Here is a 16,129-nt window from a genome sequence, read left to right on the forward strand (position 1 = left end):
ACGTCAGATCAGTGTCAATTGCTCACATCAAATATGAATTTCATTTGATACTGACGCCGAGCATTTTGCGTCGACTCAGCCACTCACGTGCGACCAGTTTGCACAAAACGCTAGGGCTCGTCCGGGATTTGAACCCGGGACCTCCTGCACCCAAAGCAGGAATCATACCCCTAGACCAACGAGCCATCTGACGTGGCAAATGACTATTATTTCAGTGCACTGGGTCCCTCGATGTGGTCCAGGGTGCTCTGGAAAGTCTCGTGTAGGCTGGCGGGATGGGGGCGGCGCGAATTCCCGCGGTCGGCGGCCTTCCTGGGCTATTGGTACCTTCATGTAGAGCTGCCGCTGGGCTCGCACTCCCTGCTGCTAAGAAAGTGATTGCTTTTGCTGCTATGATTTGCAATCACGACTGCGGGAAACGCCGCTATTTCGTTAGGGGTGCTACGGCAGACACCTTCTCGAGCACCCCGAAGACTTCTTGAGCCCTTGGCTGTGATGGTTTCCAGGCTGTCAAAAGAACTGTCGCGTGTGCATTCACGGACGGGAGAGAGGCTGAGGTAATTGCGAGTGAACGGAGATGGACTCCTCCCGTTCGCAGTTTCCGCAGTGTAGCGGTTATCACGTCTGCTTCACACGCAGAAGGTCCCCGGTTCGATCCCGGGCGGGAACAGTATTTTCCTGCCTATGTCGTATTGTACTCCAGTGAGCCACGACATGTGAGGATCTTCTGCATGTACCTTTGTTCTGCAAGTAGCGCATTTATTTAATTTCTTAGTAACGATGACAACACCAGCACGAGTTGTCTCTAATGTAAGGCGCACACAAGTAGTTTCCGTGGTGTAGCGGTTATCACGTCTGCCTAACACGCAGAAGGTCCCCGTGTCGATCCCGGGCGGAAACACTTTTTTATCATTAAAAACAAGACATACTAACATGCATCTGCTACCATCTGTACCCAAAAACCTTCGTAATCGCCTTCACACGTCAGATCAGTGTCAATTGCTCACATCAAATATGAATTTCATTTGATACTGACGCCGAGCATTTTGCGTCGACTCAGCCACTCACGTGCGACCAGTTTGCACAAAACGCTAGGGCTCGTCCGGGATTTGAACCCGGGACCTCCTGCACCCAAAGCAGGAATCATACCCCTAGACCAACGAGCCATCTGACGTGGCAAATGACTATTATTTCAGTGCACTGGGTCCCTCGATGTGGTCCAGGGTGCTCTGGAAAGTCTCGTGTAGGCTGGCGGGATGGGGGCGGCGCGAATTCCCGCGGTCGGCGGCCTTCCTGGGCTATTGGTACCTTCATGTAGAGCTGCCGCTGGGCTCGCACTCCCTGCTGCTAAGAAAGTGATTGCTTTTGCTGCTATGATTTGCAATCACGACTGCGGGAAACGCCGCTATTTCGTTAGGGGTGCTACGGCAGACACCTTCTCGAGCACCCCGAAGACTTCTTGAGCCCTTGGCTGTGATGGTTTCCAGGCTGTCAAAAGAACTGTCGCGTGTGCATTCACGGACGGGAGAGAGGCTGAGGTAATTGCGAGTGAACGGAGATGGACTCCTCCCGTTCGCAGTTTCCGTAGTGGAGCGGTTATCACGTCTGCTTCACACGCAGAAGGTCCCCGGTTCGATCCCGGGCGGGATCAGTATTTTCCTGCCTATGTCGTATTGTACTCCAGTGAGCCACGACATGTGAGGATCTTCTGCATGTACCTTTGTTCTGCAAGTAGCGCATTTATTTAATTTCTTAGTAACGATGACAACACCAGCACGAGTTGTCTCTAATGTAAGGCGCACACAAGTAGTTTCCGTGGTGTAGCGGTTATCACGTCTGCCTAACACGCAGAAGGTCCCCGTGTCGATCCCGGGCGGAAACACTTTTTTATCATTAAAAACAAGACATACTAACATGCATCTGCTACCATCTGTACCCAAAAACCTTCGTAATCGCCTTCACACGTCAGATCAGTGTCAATTGCTCACATCAAATATGAATTTCATTTGATACTGACGCCGAGCATTTTGCGTCGACTCAGCCACTCACGTGCGACCAGTTTGCACAAAACGCTAGGGCTCGTCCGGGATTTGAACCCGGGACCTCCTGCACCCAAAGCAGGAATCATACCCCTAGACCAACGAGCCATCTGACGTGGCAAATGACTATTATTTCAGTGCACTGGGTCCCTCGATGTGGTCCAGGGTGCTCTGGAAAGTCTCGTGTGGGCTGGCGGGATGGGGGCGGCGCGAATTCCCGCGGTCGGCGGCCTTCCTGGGCTATTGGTACCTTCATGTAGAGCTGCCGCTGGGCTCGCACTCCCTGCTGCTAAGAAAGTGATTGCTTTTGCTGCTATGATTTGCAATCACGACTGCGGGAAACGCCGCTATTTCGTTAGGGGTGCTACGGCAGACACCTTCTCGAGCACCCCGAAGACTTCTTGAGCCCTTGGCTGTGATGGTTTCCAGGCTGTCAAAAGAACTGTCGCGTGTGCATTCACGGACGGGAGAGAGGCTGAGGTAATTGCGAGTGAACGGAGATGGACTCCTCCCGTTCGCAGTTTCCGTAGTGTAGCGGTTATCACGTCTGCTTCACACGCAGAAGGTCCCCGGTTCGATCCCGGGCGGGAACAGTATTTTCCTGCCTATGTCGTATTGTACTCCAGTGAGCCACGACATGTGAGGATCTTCTGCATGTACCTTTGTTCTGCAAGTAGCGCATTTATTTAATTTCTTAGTAACGATGACAACACCAGCACGAGTTGTCTCTAATGTAAGGCGCACACAAGTAGTTTCCGTGGTGTAGCGGTTATCACGTCTGCCTAACACGCAGAAGGTCCCCGTGTCGATCCCGGGCGGAAACACTTTTTTATCATTAAAAACAAGACATACTAACATGCATCTGCTACCATCTGTACCCAAAAACCTTCGTAATCGCCTTCACACGTCAGATCAGTGTCAATTGCTCACATCAAATATGAATTTCATTTGATACTGACGCCGAGCATTTTGCGTCGACTCAGCCACTCACGTGCGACCAGTTTGCACAAAACGCTAGGGCTCGTCCGGGATTTGAACCCGGGACCTCCTGCACCCAAAGCAGGAATCATACCCCTAGACCAACGAGCCATCTGACGTGGCAAATGACTATTATTTCAGTGCACTGGGTCCCTCGATGTGGTCCAGGGTGCTCTGGAAAGTCTCGTGTCGGCTGGCGGGATGGGGGCGGCGCGAATTCCCGCGGTCGGCGGCCTTCCTGGGCTATTGGTACCTTCATGTAGAGCTGCCGCTGGGCTCGCACTCCCTGCTGCTAAGAAAGTGATTGCTTTTGCTGCTATGATTTGCAATCACGACTGCGGGAAACGCCGCTATTTCGTTAGGGGTGCTACGGCAGACACCTTCTCGAGCACCCCGAAGACTTCTTGAGCCCTTGGCTGTGATGGTTTCCAGGCTGTCAAAAGAACTGTCGCGTGTGCATTCACGGACGGGAGAGAGGCTGAGGTAATTGCGAGTGAACGGAGATGGACTCCTCCCGTTCGCAGTTTCCGCAGTGTAGCGGTTATCACGTCTGCTTCACACGCAGAAGGTCCCCGGTTCGATCCCGGGCGGGAACAGTATTTTCCTGCCTATGTCGTATTGTACTCCAGTGAGCCACGACATGTGAGGATCTTCTGCATGTACCTTTGTTCTGCAAGTAGCGCATTTATTTAATTTCTTAGTAACGATGACAACACCAGCACGAGTTGTCTCTAATGTAAGGCGCACACAAGTAGTTTCCGTGGTGTAGCGGTTATCACGTCTGCCTAACACGCAGAAGGTCCCCGTGTCGATCCCGGGCGGAAACACTTTTTTATCATTAAAAACAAGACATACTAACATGCATCTGCTACCATCTGTACCCAAAAACCTTCGTAATCGCCTTCACACGTCAGATCAGTGTCAATTGCTCACATCAAATATGAATTTCATTTGATACTGACGCCGAGCATTTTGCGTCGACTCAGCCACTCACGTGCGACCAGTTTGCACAAAACGCTAGGGCTCGTCCGGGATTTGAACCCGGGACCTCCTGCACCCAAAGCAGGAATCATACCCCTAGACCAACGAGCCATCTGACGTGGCAAATGACTATTATTTCAGTGCACTGGGTCCCTCGATGTGGTCCAGGGTGCTCTGGAAAGTCTCGTGTAGGCTGGCGGGATGGGGGCGGCGCGAATTCCCGCGGTCGGCGGCCTTCCTGGGCTATTGGTACCTTCATGTAGAGCTGCCGCTGGGCTCGCACTCCCTGCTGCTAAGAAAGTGATTGCTTTTGCTGCTATGATTTGCAATCACGACTGCGGGAAACGCCGCTATTTCGTTAGGGGTGCTACGGCAGACACCTTCTCGAGCACCCCGAAGACTTCTTGAGCCCTTGGCTGTGATGGTTTCCAGGCTGTCAAAAGAACTGTCGCGTGTGCATTCACGGACGGGAGAGAGGCTGAGGTAATTGCGAGTGAACGGAGATGGACTCCTCCCGTTCGCAGTTTCCGCAGTGTAGCGGTTATCACGTCTGCTTCACACGCAGAAGGTCCCCGGTTCGATCCCGGGCGGGAACAGTATTTTCCTGCCTATGTCGTATTGTACTCCAGTGAGCCACGACATGTGAGGATCTTCTGCATGTACCTTTGTTCTGCAAGTAGCGCATTTATTTAATTTCTTAGTAACGATGACAACACCAGCACGAGTTGTCTCTAATGTAAGGCGCACACAAGTAGTTTCCGTGGTGTAGCGGTTATCACGTCTGCCTAACACGCAGAAGGTCCCCGTGTCGATCCCGGGCGGAAACACTTTTTTATCATTAAAAACAAGACATACTAACATGCATCTGCTACCATCTGTACCCAAAAACCTTCGTAATCGCCTTCACACGTCAGATCAGTGTCAATTGCTCACATCAAATATGAATTTCATTTGATACTGACGCCGAGCATTTTGCGTCGACTCAGCCACTCACGTGCGACCAGTTTGCACAAAACGCTAGGGCTCGTCCGGGATTTGAACCCGGGACCTCCTGCACCCAAAGCAGGAATCATACCCCTAGACCAACGAGCCATCTGACGTGGCAAATGACTATTATTTCAGTGCACTGGGTCCCTCGATGTGGTCCAGGGTGCTCTGGAAAGTCTCGTGTAGGCTGGCGGGATGGGGGCGGCGCGAATTCCCGCGGTCGGCGGCCTTCCTGGGCTATTGGTACCTTCATGTAGAGCTGCCGCTGGGCTCGCACTCCCTGCTGCTAAGAAAGTGATTGCTTTTGCTGCTATGATTTGCAATCACGACTGCGGGAAACGCCGCTATTTCGTTAGGGGTGCTACGGCAGACACCTTCTCGAGCACCCCGAAGACTTCTTGAGCCCTTGGCTGTGATGGTTTCCAGGCTGTCAAAAGAACTGTCGCGTGTGCATTCACGGACGGGAGAGAGGCTGAGGTAATTGCGAGTGAACGGAGATGGACTCCTCCCGTTCGCAGTTTCCGTAGTGGAGCGGTTATCACGTCTGCTTCACACGCAGAAGGTCCCCGGTTCGATCCCGGGCGGGATCAGTATTTTCCTGCCTATGTCGTATTGTACTCCAGTGAGCCACGACATGTGAGGATCTTCTGCATGTACCTTTGTTCTGCAAGTAGCGCATTTATTTAATTTCTTAGTAACGATGACAACACCAGCACGAGTTGTCTCTAATGTAAGGCGCACACAAGTAGTTTCCGTGGTGTAGCGGTTATCACGTCTGCCTAACACGCAGAAGGTCCCCGTGTCGATCCCGGGCGGAAACACTTTTTTATCATTAAAAACAAGACATACTAACATGCATCTGCTACCATCTGTACCCAAAAACCTTCGTAATCGCCTTCACACGTCAGATCAGTGTCAATTGCTCACATCAAATATGAATTTCATTTGATACTGACGCCGAGCATTTTGCGTCGACTCAGCCACTCACGTGCGACCAGTTTGCACAAAACGCTAGGGCTCGTCCGGGATTTGAACCCGGGACCTCCTGCACCCAAAGCAGGAATCATACCCCTAGACCAACGAGCCATCTGACGTGGCAAATGACTATTATTTCAGTGCACTGGGTCCCTCGATGTGGTCCAGGGTGCTCTGGAAAGTCTCGTGTGGGCTGGCGGGATGGGGGCGGCGCGAATTCCCGCGGTCGGCGGCCTTCCTGGGCTATTGGTACCTTCATGTAGAGCTGCCGCTGGGCTCGCACTCCCTGCTGCTAAGAAAGTGATTGCTTTTGCTGCTATGATTTGCAATCACGACTGCGGGAAACGCCGCTATTTCGTTAGGGGTGCTACGGCAGACACCTTCTCGAGCACCCCGAAGACTTCTTGAGCCCTTGGCTGTGATGGTTTCCAGGCTGTCAAAAGAACTGTCGCGTGTGCATTCACGGACGGGAGAGAGGCTGAGGTAATTGCGAGTGAACGGAGATGGACTCCTCCCGTTCGCAGTTTCCGTAGTGTAGCGGTTATCACGTCTGCTTCACACGCAGAAGGTCCCCGGTTCGATCCCGGGCGGGAACAGTATTTTCCTGCCTATGTCGTATTGTACTCCAGTGAGCCACGACATGTGAGGATCTTCTGCATGTACCTTTGTTCTGCAAGTAGCGCATTTATTTAATTTCTTAGTAACGATGACAACACCAGCACGAGTTGTCTCTAATGTAAGGCGCACACAAGTAGTTTCCGTGGTGTAGCGGTTATCACGTCTGCCTAACACGCAGAAGGTCCCCGTGTCGATCCCGGGCGGAAACACTTTTTTATCATTAAAAACAAGACATACTAACATGCATCTGCTACCATCTGTACCCAAAAACCTTCGTAATCGCCTTCACACGTCAGATCAGTGTCAATTGCTCACATCAAATATGAATTTCATTTGATACTGACGCCGAGCATTTTGCGTCGACTCAGCCACTCACGTGCGACCAGTTTGCACAAAACGCTAGGGCTCGTCCGGGATTTGAACCCGGGACCTCCTGCACCCAAAGCAGGAATCATACCCCTAGACCAACGAGCCATCTGACGTGGCAAATGACTATTATTTCAGTGCACTGGGTCCCTCGATGTGGTCCAGGGTGCTCTGGAAAGTCTCGTGTAGGCTGGCGGGATGGGGGCGGCGCGAATTCCCGCGGTCGGCGGCCTTCCTGGGCTATTGGTACCTTCATGTAGAGCTGCCGCTGGGCTCGCACTCCCTGCTGCTAAGAAAGTGATTGCTTTTGCTGCTATGATTTGCAATCACGACTGCGGGAAACGCCGCTATTTCGTTAGGGGTGCTACGGCAGACACCTTCTCGAGCACCCCGAAGACTTCTTGAGCCCTTGGCTGTGATGGTTTCCAGGCTGTCAAAAGAACTGTCGCGTGTGCATTCACGGACGGGAGAGAGGCTGAGGTAATTGCGAGTGAACGGAGATGGACTCCTCCCGTTCGCAGTTTCCGTAGTGGAGCGGTTATCACGTCTGCTTCACACGCAGAAGGTCCCCGGTTCGATCCCGGGCGGGATCAGTATTTTCCTGCCTATGTCGTATTGTACTCCAGTGAGCCACGACATGTGAGGATCTTCTGCATGTACCTTTGTTCTGCAAGTAGCGCATTTATTTAATTTCTTAGTAACGATGACAACACCAGCACGAGTTGTCTCTAATGTAAGGCGCACACAAGTAGTTTCCGTGGTGTAGCGGTTATCACGTCTGCCTAACACGCAGAAGGTCCCCGTGTCGATCCCGGGCGGAAACACTTTTTTATCATTAAAAACAAGACATACTAACATGCATCTGCTACCATCTGTACCCAAAAACCTTCGTAATCGCCTTCACACGTCAGATCAGTGTCAATTGCTCACATCAAGTATGAATTTCATTTGATACTGACGCCGAGCATTTTGCGTCGACTCAGCCACTCACGTGCGACCAGTTTGCACAAAACGCTAGGGCTCGTCCGGGATTTGAACCCGGGACCTCCTGCACCCAAAGCAGGAATCATACCCCTAGACCAACGAGCCATCTGACGTGGCAAATGACTATTATTTCAGTGCACTGGGTCCCTCGATGTGGTCCAGGGTGCTCTGGAAAGTCTCGTGTGGGCTGGCGGGATGGGGGCGGCGCGAATTCCCGCGGTCGGCGGCCTTCCTGGGCTATTGGTACCTTCATGTAGAGCTGCCGCTGGGCTCGCACTCCCTGCTGCTAAGAAAGTGATTGCTTTTGCTGCTATGATTTGCAATCACGACTGCGGGAAACGCCGCTATTTCGTTAGGGGTGCTACGGCAGACACCTTCTCGAGCACCCCGAAGACTTCTTGAGCCCTTGGCTGTGATGGTTTCCAGGCTGTCAAAAGAACTGTCGCGTGTGCATTCACGGACGGGAGAGAGGCTGAGGTAATTGCGAGTGAACGGAGATGGACTCCTCCCGTTCGCAGTTTCCGTAGTGTAGCGGTTATCACGTCTGCTTCACACGCAGAAGGTCCCCGGTTCGATCCCGGGCGGGAACAGTATTTTCCTGCCTATGTCGTATTGTACTCCAGTGAGCCACGACATGTGAGGATCTTCTGCATGTACCTTTGTTCTGCAAGTAGCGCATTTATTTAATTTCTTAGTAACGATGACAACACCAGCACGAGTTGTCTCTAATGTAAGGCGCACACAAGTAGTTTCCGTGGTGTAGCGGTTATCACGTCTGCCTAACACGCAGAAGGTCCCCGTGTCGATCCCGGGCGGAAACACTTTTTTATCATTAAAAACAAGACATACTAACATGCATCTGCTACCATCTGTACCCAAAAACCTTCGTAATCGCCTTCACACGTCAGATCAGTGTCAATTGCTCACATCAAATATGAATTTCATTTGATACTGACGCCGAGCATTTTGCGTCGACTCAGCCACTCACGTGCGACCAGTTTGCACAAAACGCTAGGGCTCGTCCGGGATTTGAACCCGGGACCTCCTGCACCCAAAGCAGGAATCATACCCCTAGACCAACGAGCCATCTGACGTGGCAAATGACTATTATTTCAGTGCACTGGGTCCCTCGATGTGGTCCAGGGTGCTCTGGAAAGTCTCGTGTAGGCTGGCGGGATGGGGGCGGCGCGAATTCCCGCGGTCGGCGGCCTTCCTGGGCTATTGGTACCTTCATGTAGAGCTGCCGCTGGGCTCGCACTCCCTGCTGCTAAGAAAGTGATTGCTTTTGCTGCTATGATTTGCAATCACGACTGCGGGAAACGCCGCTATTTCGTTAGGGGTGCTACGGCAGACACCTTCTCGAGCACCCCGAAGACTTCTTGAGCCCTTGGCTGTGATGGTTTCCAGGCTGTCAAAAGAACTGTCGCGTGTGCATTCACGGACGGGAGAGAGGCTGAGGTAATTGCGAGTGAACGGAGATGGACTCCTCCCGTTCGCAGTTTCCGTAGTGGAGCGGTTATCACGTCTGCTTCACACGCAGAAGGTCCCCGGTTCGATCCCGGGCGGGATCAGTATTTTCCTGCCTATGTCGTATTGTACTCCAGTGAGCCACGACATGTGAGGATCTTCTGCATGTACCTTTGTTCTGCAAGTAGCGCATTTATTTAATTTCTTAGTAACGATGACAACACCAGCACGAGTTGTCTCTAATGTAAGGCGCACACAAGTAGTTTCCGTGGTGTAGCGGTTATCACGTCTGCCTAACACGCAGAAGGTCCCCGTGTCGATCCCGGGCGGAAACACTTTTTTATCATTAAAAACAAGACATACTAACATGCATCTGCTACCATCTGTACCCAAAAACCTTCGTAATCGCCTTCACACGTCAGATCAGTGTCAATTGCTCACATCAAGTATGAATTTCATTTGATACTGACGCCGAGCATTTTGCGTCGACTCAGCCACTCACGTGCGACCAGTTTGCACAAAACGCTAGGGCTCGTCCGGGATTTGAACCCGGGACCTCCTGCACCCAAAGCAGGAATCATACCCCTAGACCAACGAGCCATCTGACGTGGCAAATGACTATTATTTCAGTGCACTGGGTCCCTCGATGTGGTCCAGGGTGCTCTGGAAAGTCTCGTGTAGGCTGGCGGGATGGGGGCGGCGCGAATTCCCGCGGTCGGCGGCCTTCCTGGGCTATTGGTACCTTCATGTAGAGCTGCCGCTGGGCTCGCACTCCCTGCTGCTAAGAAAGTGATTGCTTTTGCTGCTATGATTTGCAATCACGACTGCGGGAAACGCCGCTATTTCGTTAGGGGTGCTACGGCAGACACCTTCTCGAGCACCCCGAAGACTTCTTGAGCCCTTGGCTGTGATGGTTTCCAGGCTGTCAAAAGAACTGTCGCGTGTGCATTCACGGACGGGAGAGAGGCTGAGGTAATTGCGAGTGAACGGAGATGGACTCCTCCCGTTCGCAGTTTCCGTAGTGTAGCGGTTATCACGTCTGCTTCACACGCAGAAGGTCCCCGGTTCGATCCCGGGCGGGAACAGTATTTTCCTGCCTATGTCGTATTGTACTCCAGTGAGCCACGACATGTGAGGATCTTCTGCATGTACCTTTGTTCTGCAAGTAGCGCATTTATTTAATTTCTTAGTAACGATGACAACACCAGCACGAGTTGTCTCTAATGTAAGGCGCACACAAGTAGTTTCCGTGGTGTAGCGGTTATCACGTCTGCCTAACACGCAGAAGGTCCCCGTGTCGATCCCGGGCGGAAACACTTTTTTATCATTAAAAACAAGACATACTAACATGCATCTGCTACCATCTGTACCCAAAAACCTTCGTAATCGCCTTCACACGTCAGATCAGTGTCAATTGCTCACATCAAATATGAATTTCATTTGATACTGACGCCGAGCATTTTGCGTCGACTCAGCCACTCACGTGCGACCAGTTTGCACAAAACGCTAGGGCTCGTCCGGGATTTGAACCCGGGACCTCCTGCACCCAAAGCAGGAATCATACCCCTAGACCAACGAGCCATCTGACGTGGCAAATGACTATTATTTCAGTGCACTGGGTCCCTCGATGTGGTCCAGGGTGCTCTGGAAAGTCTCGTGTAGGCTGGCGGGATGGGGGCGGCGCGAATTCCCGCGGTCGGCGGCCTTCCTGGGCTATTGGTACCTTCATGTAGAGCTGCCGCTGGGCTCGCACTCCCTGCTGCTAAGAAAGTGATTGCTTTTGCTGCTATGATTTGCAATCACGACTGCGGGAAACGCCGCTATTTCGTTAGGGGTGCTACGGCAGACACCTTCTCGAGCACCCCGAAGACTTCTTGAGCCCTTGGCTGTGATGGTTTCCAGGCTGTCAAAAGAACTGTCGCGTGTGCATTCACGGACGGGAGAGAGGCTGAGGTAATTGCGAGTGAACGGAGATGGACTCCTCCCGTTCGCAGTTTCCGTAGTGGAGCGGTTATCACGTCTGCTTCACACGCAGAAGGTCCCCGGTTCGATCCCGGGCGGGAACAGTATTTTCCTGCCTATGTCGTATTGTACTCCAGTGAGCCACGACATGTGAGGATCTTCTGCATGTACCTTTGTTCTGCAAGTAGCGCATTTATTTAATTTCTTAGTAACGATGACAACACCTGCACGAGTTGTCTCTAATGTAAGGCGCACACAAGTAGTTTCCGTGGTGTAGCGGTTATCATGTCTGCCTAACACGCAGAAGGTCCCCGTGTCGATCCCGGGCGGAAACACTTTTTTATCATTAAAAACAAGACATACTAACATGCATCTGCTACCATCTGTACCCAAAAACCTTCGTAATCGCCTTCACACGTCAGATCAGTGTCAATTGCTCACATCAAATATGAATTTCATTTGATACTGACGCCGAGCATTTTGCGTCGACTCAGCCACTCACGTGCGACCAGTTTGCACAAAACGCTAGGGCTCGTCCGGGATTTGAACCCGGGACCTCCTGCACCCAAAGCAGGAATCATACCCCTAGACCAACGAGCCATCTGACGTGGCAAATGACTATTATTTCAGTGCACTGGGTCCCTCGATGTGGTCCAGGGTGCTCTGGAAAGTCTCGTGTAGGCTGGCGGGATGGGGGCGGCGCGAATTCCCGCGGTCGGCGGCCTTCCTGGGCTATTGGTACCTTCATGTAGAGCTGCCGCTGGGCTCGCACTCCCTGCTGCTAAGAAAGTGATTGCTTTTGCTGCTATGATTTGCAATCACGACTGCGGGAAACGCCGCTATTTCGTTAGGGGTGCTACGGCAGACACCTTCTCGAGCACCCCGAAGACTTCTTGAGCCCTTGGCTGTGATGGTTTCCAGGCTGTCAAAAGAACTGTCGCGTGTGCATTCACGGACGGGAGAGAGGCTGAGGTAATTGCGAGTGAACGGAGATGGACTCCTCCCGTTCGCAGTTTCCGTAGTGTAGCGGTTATCACGTCTGCTTCACACGCAGAAGGTCCCCGGTTCGATCCCGGGCGGGAACAGTATTTTCCTGCCTATGTCGTATTGTACTCCAGTGAGCCACGACATGTGAGGATCTTCTGCATGTACCTTTGTTCTGCAAGTAGCGCATTTATTTAATTTCTTAGTAACGATGACAACACCAGCACGAGTTGTCTCTAATGTAAGGCGCACACAAGTAGTTTCCGTGGTGTAGCGGTTATCACGTCTGCCTAACACGCAGAAGGTCCCCGTGTCGATCCCGGGCGGAAACACTTTTTTATCATTAAAAACAAGACATACTAACATGCATCTGCTACCATCTGTACCCAAAAACCTTCGTAATCGCCTTCACACGTCAGATCAGTGTCAATTGCTCACATCAAATATGAATTTCATTTGATACTGACGCCGAGCATTTTGCGTCGACTCAGCCACTCACGTGCGACCAGTTTGCACAAAACGCTAGGGCTCGTCCGGGATTTGAACCCGGGACCTCCTGCACCCAAAGCAGGAATCATACCCCTAGACCAACGAGCCATCTGACGTGGCAAATGACTATTATTTCAGTGCACTGGGTCCCTCGATGTGGTCCAGGGTGCTCTAGAAAGTCTCGTGTAGGCTGGCGGGATGGGGGCGGCGCGAATTCCCGCGGTCGGCGGCCTTCCTGGGCTATTGGTACCTTCATGTAGAGCTGCCGCTGGGCTCGCACTCCCTGCTGCTAAGAAAGTGATTGCTTTTGCTGCTATGATTTGCAATCACGACTGCGGGAAACGCCGCTATTTCGTTAGGGGTGCTACGGCAGACACCTTCTCGAGCACCCCGAAGACTTCTTGAGCCCTTGGCTGTGATGGTTTCCAGGCTGTCAAAAGAACTGTCGCGTGTGCATTCACGGACGGGAGAGAGGCTGAGGTAATTGCGAGTGAACGGAGATGGACTCCTCCCGTTCGCAGTTTCCGTAGTGGAGCGGTTATCACGTCTGCTTCACACGCAGAAGGTCCCCGGTTCGATCCCGGGCGGGAACAGTATTTTCCTGCCTATGTCGTATTGTACTCCAGTGAGCCACGACATGTGAGGATCTTCTGCATGTACCTTTGTTCTGCAAGTAGCGCATTTATTTAATTTCTTAGTAACGATGACAACACCAGCACGAGTTGTCTCTAATGTAAGGCGCACACAAGTAGTTTCCGTGGTGTAGCGGTTATCACGTCTGCCTAACACGCAGAAGGTCCCCGTGTCGATCCCGGGCGGAAACACTTTTTTATCATTAAAAACAAGACATACTAACATGCATCTGCTACCATCTGTACCCAAAAACCTTCGTAATCGCCTTCACACGTCAGATCAGTGTCAATTGCTCACATCAAATATGAATTTCATTTGATACTGACGCCGAGCATTTTGCGTCGACTCAGCCACTCACGTGCGACCAGTTTGCACAAAATGCTAGGGCTCGTCCGGGATTTGAACCCGGGACCTCCTGCACCCAAAGCAGGAATCATACCCCTAGACCAACGAGCCATCTGACGTGGCAAATGACTATTATTTCAGTGCACTGGGTCCCTCGATGTGGTCCAGGGTGCTCTGGAAAGTCTCGTGTAGGCTGGCGGGATGGGGGCGGCGCGAATTCCCGCGGTCGGCGGCCTTCCTGGGCTATTGGTACCTTCATGTAGAGCTGCCGCTGGGCTCGCACTCCCTGCTGCTAAGAAAGTGATTGCTTTTGCTGCTATGATTTGCAATCACGACTGCGGGAAACGCCGCTATTTCGTTAGGGGTGCTACGGCAGACACCTTCTCGAGCACCCCGAAGACTTCTTGAGCCCTTGGCTGTGATGGTTTCCAGGCTGTCAAAAGAACTGTCGCGTGTGCATTCACGGACGGGAGAGAGGCTGAGGTAATTGCGAGTGAACGGAGATGGACTCCTCCCGTTCGCAGTTTCCGTAGTGGAGCGGTTATCACGTCTGCTTCACACGCAGAAGGTCCCCGGTTCGATCCCGGGCGGGAACAGTATTTTCCTGCCTATGTCGTATTGTACTCCAGTGAGCCACGACATGTGAGGATCTTCTGCATGTACCTTTGTTCTGCAAGTAGCGCATTTATTTAATTTCTTAGTAACGATGACAACACCAGCACGAGTTGTCTCTAATGTAAGGCGCACACAAGTAGTTTCCGTGGTGTAGCGGTTATCACGTCTGCCTAACACGCAGAAGGTCCCCGTGTCGATCCCGGGCGGAAACACTTTTTTATCATTAAAAACAAGACATACTAACATGCATCTGCTACCATCTGTACCCAAAAACCTTCGTAATCGCCTTCACACGTCAGATCAGTGTCAATTGCTCACATCAAATATGAATTTCATTTGATACTGACGCCGAGCATTTTGCGTCGACTCAGCCACTCACGTGCGACCAGTTTGCACAAAACGCTAGGGCTCGTCCGGGATTTGAACCCGGGACCTCCTGCACCCAAAGCAGGAATCATACCCCTAGACCAACGAGCCATCTGACGTGGCAAATGACTATTATTTCAGTGCACTGGGTCCCTCGATGTGGTCCAGGGTGCTCTGGAAAGTCTCGTGTAGGCTGGCGGGATGGGGGCGGCGCGAATTCCCGCGGTCGGCGGCCTTCCTGGGCTATTGGTACCTTCATGTAGAGCTGCCGCTGGGCTCGCACTCCCTGCTGCTAAGAAAGTGATTGCTTTTGCTGCTATGATTTGCAATCACGACTGCGGGAAACGCCGCTATTTCGTTAGGGGTGCTACGGCAGACACCTTCTCGAGCACCCCGAAGACTTCTTGAGCCCTTGGCTGTGATGGTTTCCAGGCTGTCAAAAGAACTGTCGCGTGTGCATTCACGGACGGGAGAGAGGCTGAGGTAATTGCGAGTGAACGGAGATGGACTCCTCCCGTTCGCAGTTTCCGTAGTGTAGCGGTTATCACGTCTGCTTCACACGCAGAAGGTCCCCGGTTCGATCCCGGGCGGGAACAGTATTTTCCTGCCTATGTCGTATTGTACTCCAGTGAGCCACGACATGTGAGGATCTTCTGCATGTACCTTTGTTCTGCAAGTAGCGCATTTATTTAATTTCTTAGTAACGATGACAACACCAGCACGAGTTGTCTCTAATGTAAGGCGCACACAAGTAGTTTCCGTGGTGTAGCGGTTATCACGTCTGCCTAACACGCAGAAGGTCCCCGTGTCGATCCCGGGCGGAAACACTTTTTTATCATTAAAAACAAGACATACTAACATGCATCTGCTACCATCTGTACCCAAAAACCTTCGTAATCGCCTTCACACGTCAGATCAGTGTCAATTGCTCACATCAAATATGAATTTCATTTGATACTGACGCCGAGCATTTTGCGTCGACTCAGCCACTCACGTGCGACCAGTTTGCACAAAACGCTAGGGCTCGTCCGGGATTTGAACCCGGGACCTCCTGCACCCAAAGCAGGAATCATACCCCTAGACCAACGAGCCATCTGACGTGGCAAATGACTATTATTTCAGTGCACTGGGTCCCTCGATGTGGTCCAGGGTGCTCTGGAAAGTCTCGTGTAGGCTGGCGGGATGGGGGCGGCGCGAATTCCCGCGGTCGGCGGCCTTCCTGGGCTATTGGTACCTTCATGTAGAGCTGCCGCTGGGCTCGCACTCCCTGCTGCTAAGAAAGTGATTGCTTTTGCTGCTATGATTTGCAATCACGACTGCGGGAAACGCCGCTATTTCGT

At 52.1% G+C, this 16,129-nt stretch overlaps 49 non-coding genes across 49 annotated transcripts; 32 read left to right on the forward strand and 17 right to left on the reverse strand.

Moving 5' to 3' along the window:
- Positions 1-113: 113 nt before the first annotated feature.
- Positions 114-185, reverse strand: Trnap-ugg (transfer RNA proline (anticodon UGG)). Its single transcript has one exon. It is a non-coding gene; the product is annotated as a tRNA-Pro (tRNA).
- A 412-nt stretch (positions 186-597) lies between these two features.
- On the forward strand, positions 598-670 carry Trnav-cac (transfer RNA valine (anticodon CAC)). The gene has a single exon. It is a non-coding gene; the product is annotated as a tRNA-Val (tRNA).
- Positions 671-828: 158 nt separating this feature from the next.
- Trnav-aac (transfer RNA valine (anticodon AAC)) lies at positions 829-901 on the forward strand. The gene has a single exon. It is a non-coding gene; the product is annotated as a tRNA-Val (tRNA).
- Positions 902-1,094: 193 nt separating this feature from the next.
- Trnap-ugg (transfer RNA proline (anticodon UGG)) lies at positions 1,095-1,166 on the reverse strand. Its single transcript has one exon. It is a non-coding gene; the product is annotated as a tRNA-Pro (tRNA).
- A 412-nt stretch (positions 1,167-1,578) lies between these two features.
- On the forward strand, positions 1,579-1,651 carry Trnav-cac (transfer RNA valine (anticodon CAC)). Its single transcript has one exon. It is a non-coding gene; the product is annotated as a tRNA-Val (tRNA).
- Positions 1,652-1,809: 158 nt separating this feature from the next.
- On the forward strand, positions 1,810-1,882 carry Trnav-aac (transfer RNA valine (anticodon AAC)). Its single transcript has one exon. It is a non-coding gene; the product is annotated as a tRNA-Val (tRNA).
- Positions 1,883-2,075: 193 nt separating this feature from the next.
- Positions 2,076-2,147, reverse strand: Trnap-ugg (transfer RNA proline (anticodon UGG)). Its single transcript has one exon. It is a non-coding gene; the product is annotated as a tRNA-Pro (tRNA).
- A 412-nt stretch (positions 2,148-2,559) lies between these two features.
- Trnav-cac (transfer RNA valine (anticodon CAC)) lies at positions 2,560-2,632 on the forward strand. The gene has a single exon. It is a non-coding gene; the product is annotated as a tRNA-Val (tRNA).
- A 158-nt stretch (positions 2,633-2,790) lies between these two features.
- On the forward strand, positions 2,791-2,863 carry Trnav-aac (transfer RNA valine (anticodon AAC)). The gene has a single exon. It is a non-coding gene; the product is annotated as a tRNA-Val (tRNA).
- A 193-nt stretch (positions 2,864-3,056) lies between these two features.
- Trnap-ugg (transfer RNA proline (anticodon UGG)) lies at positions 3,057-3,128 on the reverse strand. Its single transcript has one exon. It is a non-coding gene; the product is annotated as a tRNA-Pro (tRNA).
- A 412-nt stretch (positions 3,129-3,540) lies between these two features.
- Positions 3,541-3,613, forward strand: Trnav-cac (transfer RNA valine (anticodon CAC)). The gene has a single exon. It is a non-coding gene; the product is annotated as a tRNA-Val (tRNA).
- A 158-nt stretch (positions 3,614-3,771) lies between these two features.
- Positions 3,772-3,844, forward strand: Trnav-aac (transfer RNA valine (anticodon AAC)). The gene has a single exon. It is a non-coding gene; the product is annotated as a tRNA-Val (tRNA).
- A 193-nt stretch (positions 3,845-4,037) lies between these two features.
- Trnap-ugg (transfer RNA proline (anticodon UGG)) lies at positions 4,038-4,109 on the reverse strand. Its single transcript has one exon. It is a non-coding gene; the product is annotated as a tRNA-Pro (tRNA).
- Positions 4,110-4,521: 412 nt separating this feature from the next.
- Trnav-cac (transfer RNA valine (anticodon CAC)) lies at positions 4,522-4,594 on the forward strand. Its single transcript has one exon. It is a non-coding gene; the product is annotated as a tRNA-Val (tRNA).
- A 158-nt stretch (positions 4,595-4,752) lies between these two features.
- On the forward strand, positions 4,753-4,825 carry Trnav-aac (transfer RNA valine (anticodon AAC)). Its single transcript has one exon. It is a non-coding gene; the product is annotated as a tRNA-Val (tRNA).
- Positions 4,826-5,018: 193 nt separating this feature from the next.
- Trnap-ugg (transfer RNA proline (anticodon UGG)) lies at positions 5,019-5,090 on the reverse strand. The gene has a single exon. It is a non-coding gene; the product is annotated as a tRNA-Pro (tRNA).
- Positions 5,091-5,502: 412 nt separating this feature from the next.
- Trnav-cac (transfer RNA valine (anticodon CAC)) lies at positions 5,503-5,575 on the forward strand. Its single transcript has one exon. It is a non-coding gene; the product is annotated as a tRNA-Val (tRNA).
- A 158-nt stretch (positions 5,576-5,733) lies between these two features.
- On the forward strand, positions 5,734-5,806 carry Trnav-aac (transfer RNA valine (anticodon AAC)). The gene has a single exon. It is a non-coding gene; the product is annotated as a tRNA-Val (tRNA).
- A 193-nt stretch (positions 5,807-5,999) lies between these two features.
- Positions 6,000-6,071, reverse strand: Trnap-ugg (transfer RNA proline (anticodon UGG)). The gene has a single exon. It is a non-coding gene; the product is annotated as a tRNA-Pro (tRNA).
- Positions 6,072-6,483: 412 nt separating this feature from the next.
- Positions 6,484-6,556, forward strand: Trnav-cac (transfer RNA valine (anticodon CAC)). The gene has a single exon. It is a non-coding gene; the product is annotated as a tRNA-Val (tRNA).
- Positions 6,557-6,714: 158 nt separating this feature from the next.
- On the forward strand, positions 6,715-6,787 carry Trnav-aac (transfer RNA valine (anticodon AAC)). The gene has a single exon. It is a non-coding gene; the product is annotated as a tRNA-Val (tRNA).
- Positions 6,788-6,980: 193 nt separating this feature from the next.
- On the reverse strand, positions 6,981-7,052 carry Trnap-ugg (transfer RNA proline (anticodon UGG)). Its single transcript has one exon. It is a non-coding gene; the product is annotated as a tRNA-Pro (tRNA).
- Positions 7,053-7,464: 412 nt separating this feature from the next.
- Positions 7,465-7,537, forward strand: Trnav-cac (transfer RNA valine (anticodon CAC)). Its single transcript has one exon. It is a non-coding gene; the product is annotated as a tRNA-Val (tRNA).
- A 158-nt stretch (positions 7,538-7,695) lies between these two features.
- Trnav-aac (transfer RNA valine (anticodon AAC)) lies at positions 7,696-7,768 on the forward strand. Its single transcript has one exon. It is a non-coding gene; the product is annotated as a tRNA-Val (tRNA).
- A 193-nt stretch (positions 7,769-7,961) lies between these two features.
- On the reverse strand, positions 7,962-8,033 carry Trnap-ugg (transfer RNA proline (anticodon UGG)). Its single transcript has one exon. It is a non-coding gene; the product is annotated as a tRNA-Pro (tRNA).
- Positions 8,034-8,445: 412 nt separating this feature from the next.
- Positions 8,446-8,518, forward strand: Trnav-cac (transfer RNA valine (anticodon CAC)). Its single transcript has one exon. It is a non-coding gene; the product is annotated as a tRNA-Val (tRNA).
- Positions 8,519-8,676: 158 nt separating this feature from the next.
- On the forward strand, positions 8,677-8,749 carry Trnav-aac (transfer RNA valine (anticodon AAC)). Its single transcript has one exon. It is a non-coding gene; the product is annotated as a tRNA-Val (tRNA).
- A 193-nt stretch (positions 8,750-8,942) lies between these two features.
- Positions 8,943-9,014, reverse strand: Trnap-ugg (transfer RNA proline (anticodon UGG)). Its single transcript has one exon. It is a non-coding gene; the product is annotated as a tRNA-Pro (tRNA).
- A 412-nt stretch (positions 9,015-9,426) lies between these two features.
- On the forward strand, positions 9,427-9,499 carry Trnav-cac (transfer RNA valine (anticodon CAC)). Its single transcript has one exon. It is a non-coding gene; the product is annotated as a tRNA-Val (tRNA).
- A 158-nt stretch (positions 9,500-9,657) lies between these two features.
- Trnav-aac (transfer RNA valine (anticodon AAC)) lies at positions 9,658-9,730 on the forward strand. The gene has a single exon. It is a non-coding gene; the product is annotated as a tRNA-Val (tRNA).
- A 193-nt stretch (positions 9,731-9,923) lies between these two features.
- Trnap-ugg (transfer RNA proline (anticodon UGG)) lies at positions 9,924-9,995 on the reverse strand. Its single transcript has one exon. It is a non-coding gene; the product is annotated as a tRNA-Pro (tRNA).
- Positions 9,996-10,407: 412 nt separating this feature from the next.
- Trnav-cac (transfer RNA valine (anticodon CAC)) lies at positions 10,408-10,480 on the forward strand. The gene has a single exon. It is a non-coding gene; the product is annotated as a tRNA-Val (tRNA).
- A 158-nt stretch (positions 10,481-10,638) lies between these two features.
- On the forward strand, positions 10,639-10,711 carry Trnav-aac (transfer RNA valine (anticodon AAC)). Its single transcript has one exon. It is a non-coding gene; the product is annotated as a tRNA-Val (tRNA).
- A 193-nt stretch (positions 10,712-10,904) lies between these two features.
- On the reverse strand, positions 10,905-10,976 carry Trnap-ugg (transfer RNA proline (anticodon UGG)). Its single transcript has one exon. It is a non-coding gene; the product is annotated as a tRNA-Pro (tRNA).
- Positions 10,977-11,388: 412 nt separating this feature from the next.
- On the forward strand, positions 11,389-11,461 carry Trnav-cac (transfer RNA valine (anticodon CAC)). Its single transcript has one exon. It is a non-coding gene; the product is annotated as a tRNA-Val (tRNA).
- Positions 11,462-11,619: 158 nt separating this feature from the next.
- Trnav-aac (transfer RNA valine (anticodon AAC)) lies at positions 11,620-11,692 on the forward strand. Its single transcript has one exon. It is a non-coding gene; the product is annotated as a tRNA-Val (tRNA).
- Positions 11,693-11,885: 193 nt separating this feature from the next.
- Trnap-ugg (transfer RNA proline (anticodon UGG)) lies at positions 11,886-11,957 on the reverse strand. The gene has a single exon. It is a non-coding gene; the product is annotated as a tRNA-Pro (tRNA).
- A 412-nt stretch (positions 11,958-12,369) lies between these two features.
- On the forward strand, positions 12,370-12,442 carry Trnav-cac (transfer RNA valine (anticodon CAC)). The gene has a single exon. It is a non-coding gene; the product is annotated as a tRNA-Val (tRNA).
- A 158-nt stretch (positions 12,443-12,600) lies between these two features.
- Trnav-aac (transfer RNA valine (anticodon AAC)) lies at positions 12,601-12,673 on the forward strand. The gene has a single exon. It is a non-coding gene; the product is annotated as a tRNA-Val (tRNA).
- A 193-nt stretch (positions 12,674-12,866) lies between these two features.
- Positions 12,867-12,938, reverse strand: Trnap-ugg (transfer RNA proline (anticodon UGG)). Its single transcript has one exon. It is a non-coding gene; the product is annotated as a tRNA-Pro (tRNA).
- A 412-nt stretch (positions 12,939-13,350) lies between these two features.
- Positions 13,351-13,423, forward strand: Trnav-cac (transfer RNA valine (anticodon CAC)). Its single transcript has one exon. It is a non-coding gene; the product is annotated as a tRNA-Val (tRNA).
- A 158-nt stretch (positions 13,424-13,581) lies between these two features.
- Trnav-aac (transfer RNA valine (anticodon AAC)) lies at positions 13,582-13,654 on the forward strand. Its single transcript has one exon. It is a non-coding gene; the product is annotated as a tRNA-Val (tRNA).
- Positions 13,655-13,847: 193 nt separating this feature from the next.
- Positions 13,848-13,919, reverse strand: Trnap-ugg (transfer RNA proline (anticodon UGG)). The gene has a single exon. It is a non-coding gene; the product is annotated as a tRNA-Pro (tRNA).
- Positions 13,920-14,331: 412 nt separating this feature from the next.
- Trnav-cac (transfer RNA valine (anticodon CAC)) lies at positions 14,332-14,404 on the forward strand. Its single transcript has one exon. It is a non-coding gene; the product is annotated as a tRNA-Val (tRNA).
- Positions 14,405-14,562: 158 nt separating this feature from the next.
- On the forward strand, positions 14,563-14,635 carry Trnav-aac (transfer RNA valine (anticodon AAC)). The gene has a single exon. It is a non-coding gene; the product is annotated as a tRNA-Val (tRNA).
- Positions 14,636-14,828: 193 nt separating this feature from the next.
- On the reverse strand, positions 14,829-14,900 carry Trnap-ugg (transfer RNA proline (anticodon UGG)). Its single transcript has one exon. It is a non-coding gene; the product is annotated as a tRNA-Pro (tRNA).
- Positions 14,901-15,312: 412 nt separating this feature from the next.
- Positions 15,313-15,385, forward strand: Trnav-cac (transfer RNA valine (anticodon CAC)). Its single transcript has one exon. It is a non-coding gene; the product is annotated as a tRNA-Val (tRNA).
- A 158-nt stretch (positions 15,386-15,543) lies between these two features.
- Positions 15,544-15,616, forward strand: Trnav-aac (transfer RNA valine (anticodon AAC)). Its single transcript has one exon. It is a non-coding gene; the product is annotated as a tRNA-Val (tRNA).
- A 193-nt stretch (positions 15,617-15,809) lies between these two features.
- Positions 15,810-15,881, reverse strand: Trnap-ugg (transfer RNA proline (anticodon UGG)). Its single transcript has one exon. It is a non-coding gene; the product is annotated as a tRNA-Pro (tRNA).
- Between the last annotated feature and the right edge of the window lie 248 nt (positions 15,882-16,129).

The sequence above is a fragment of the Schistocerca gregaria genome, chromosome 2, assembly GCF_023897955.1.
Source record: "Schistocerca gregaria isolate iqSchGreg1 chromosome 2, iqSchGreg1.2, whole genome shotgun sequence".
NCBI lineage: Eukaryota > Metazoa > Arthropoda > Insecta > Orthoptera > Acrididae > Schistocerca > Schistocerca gregaria.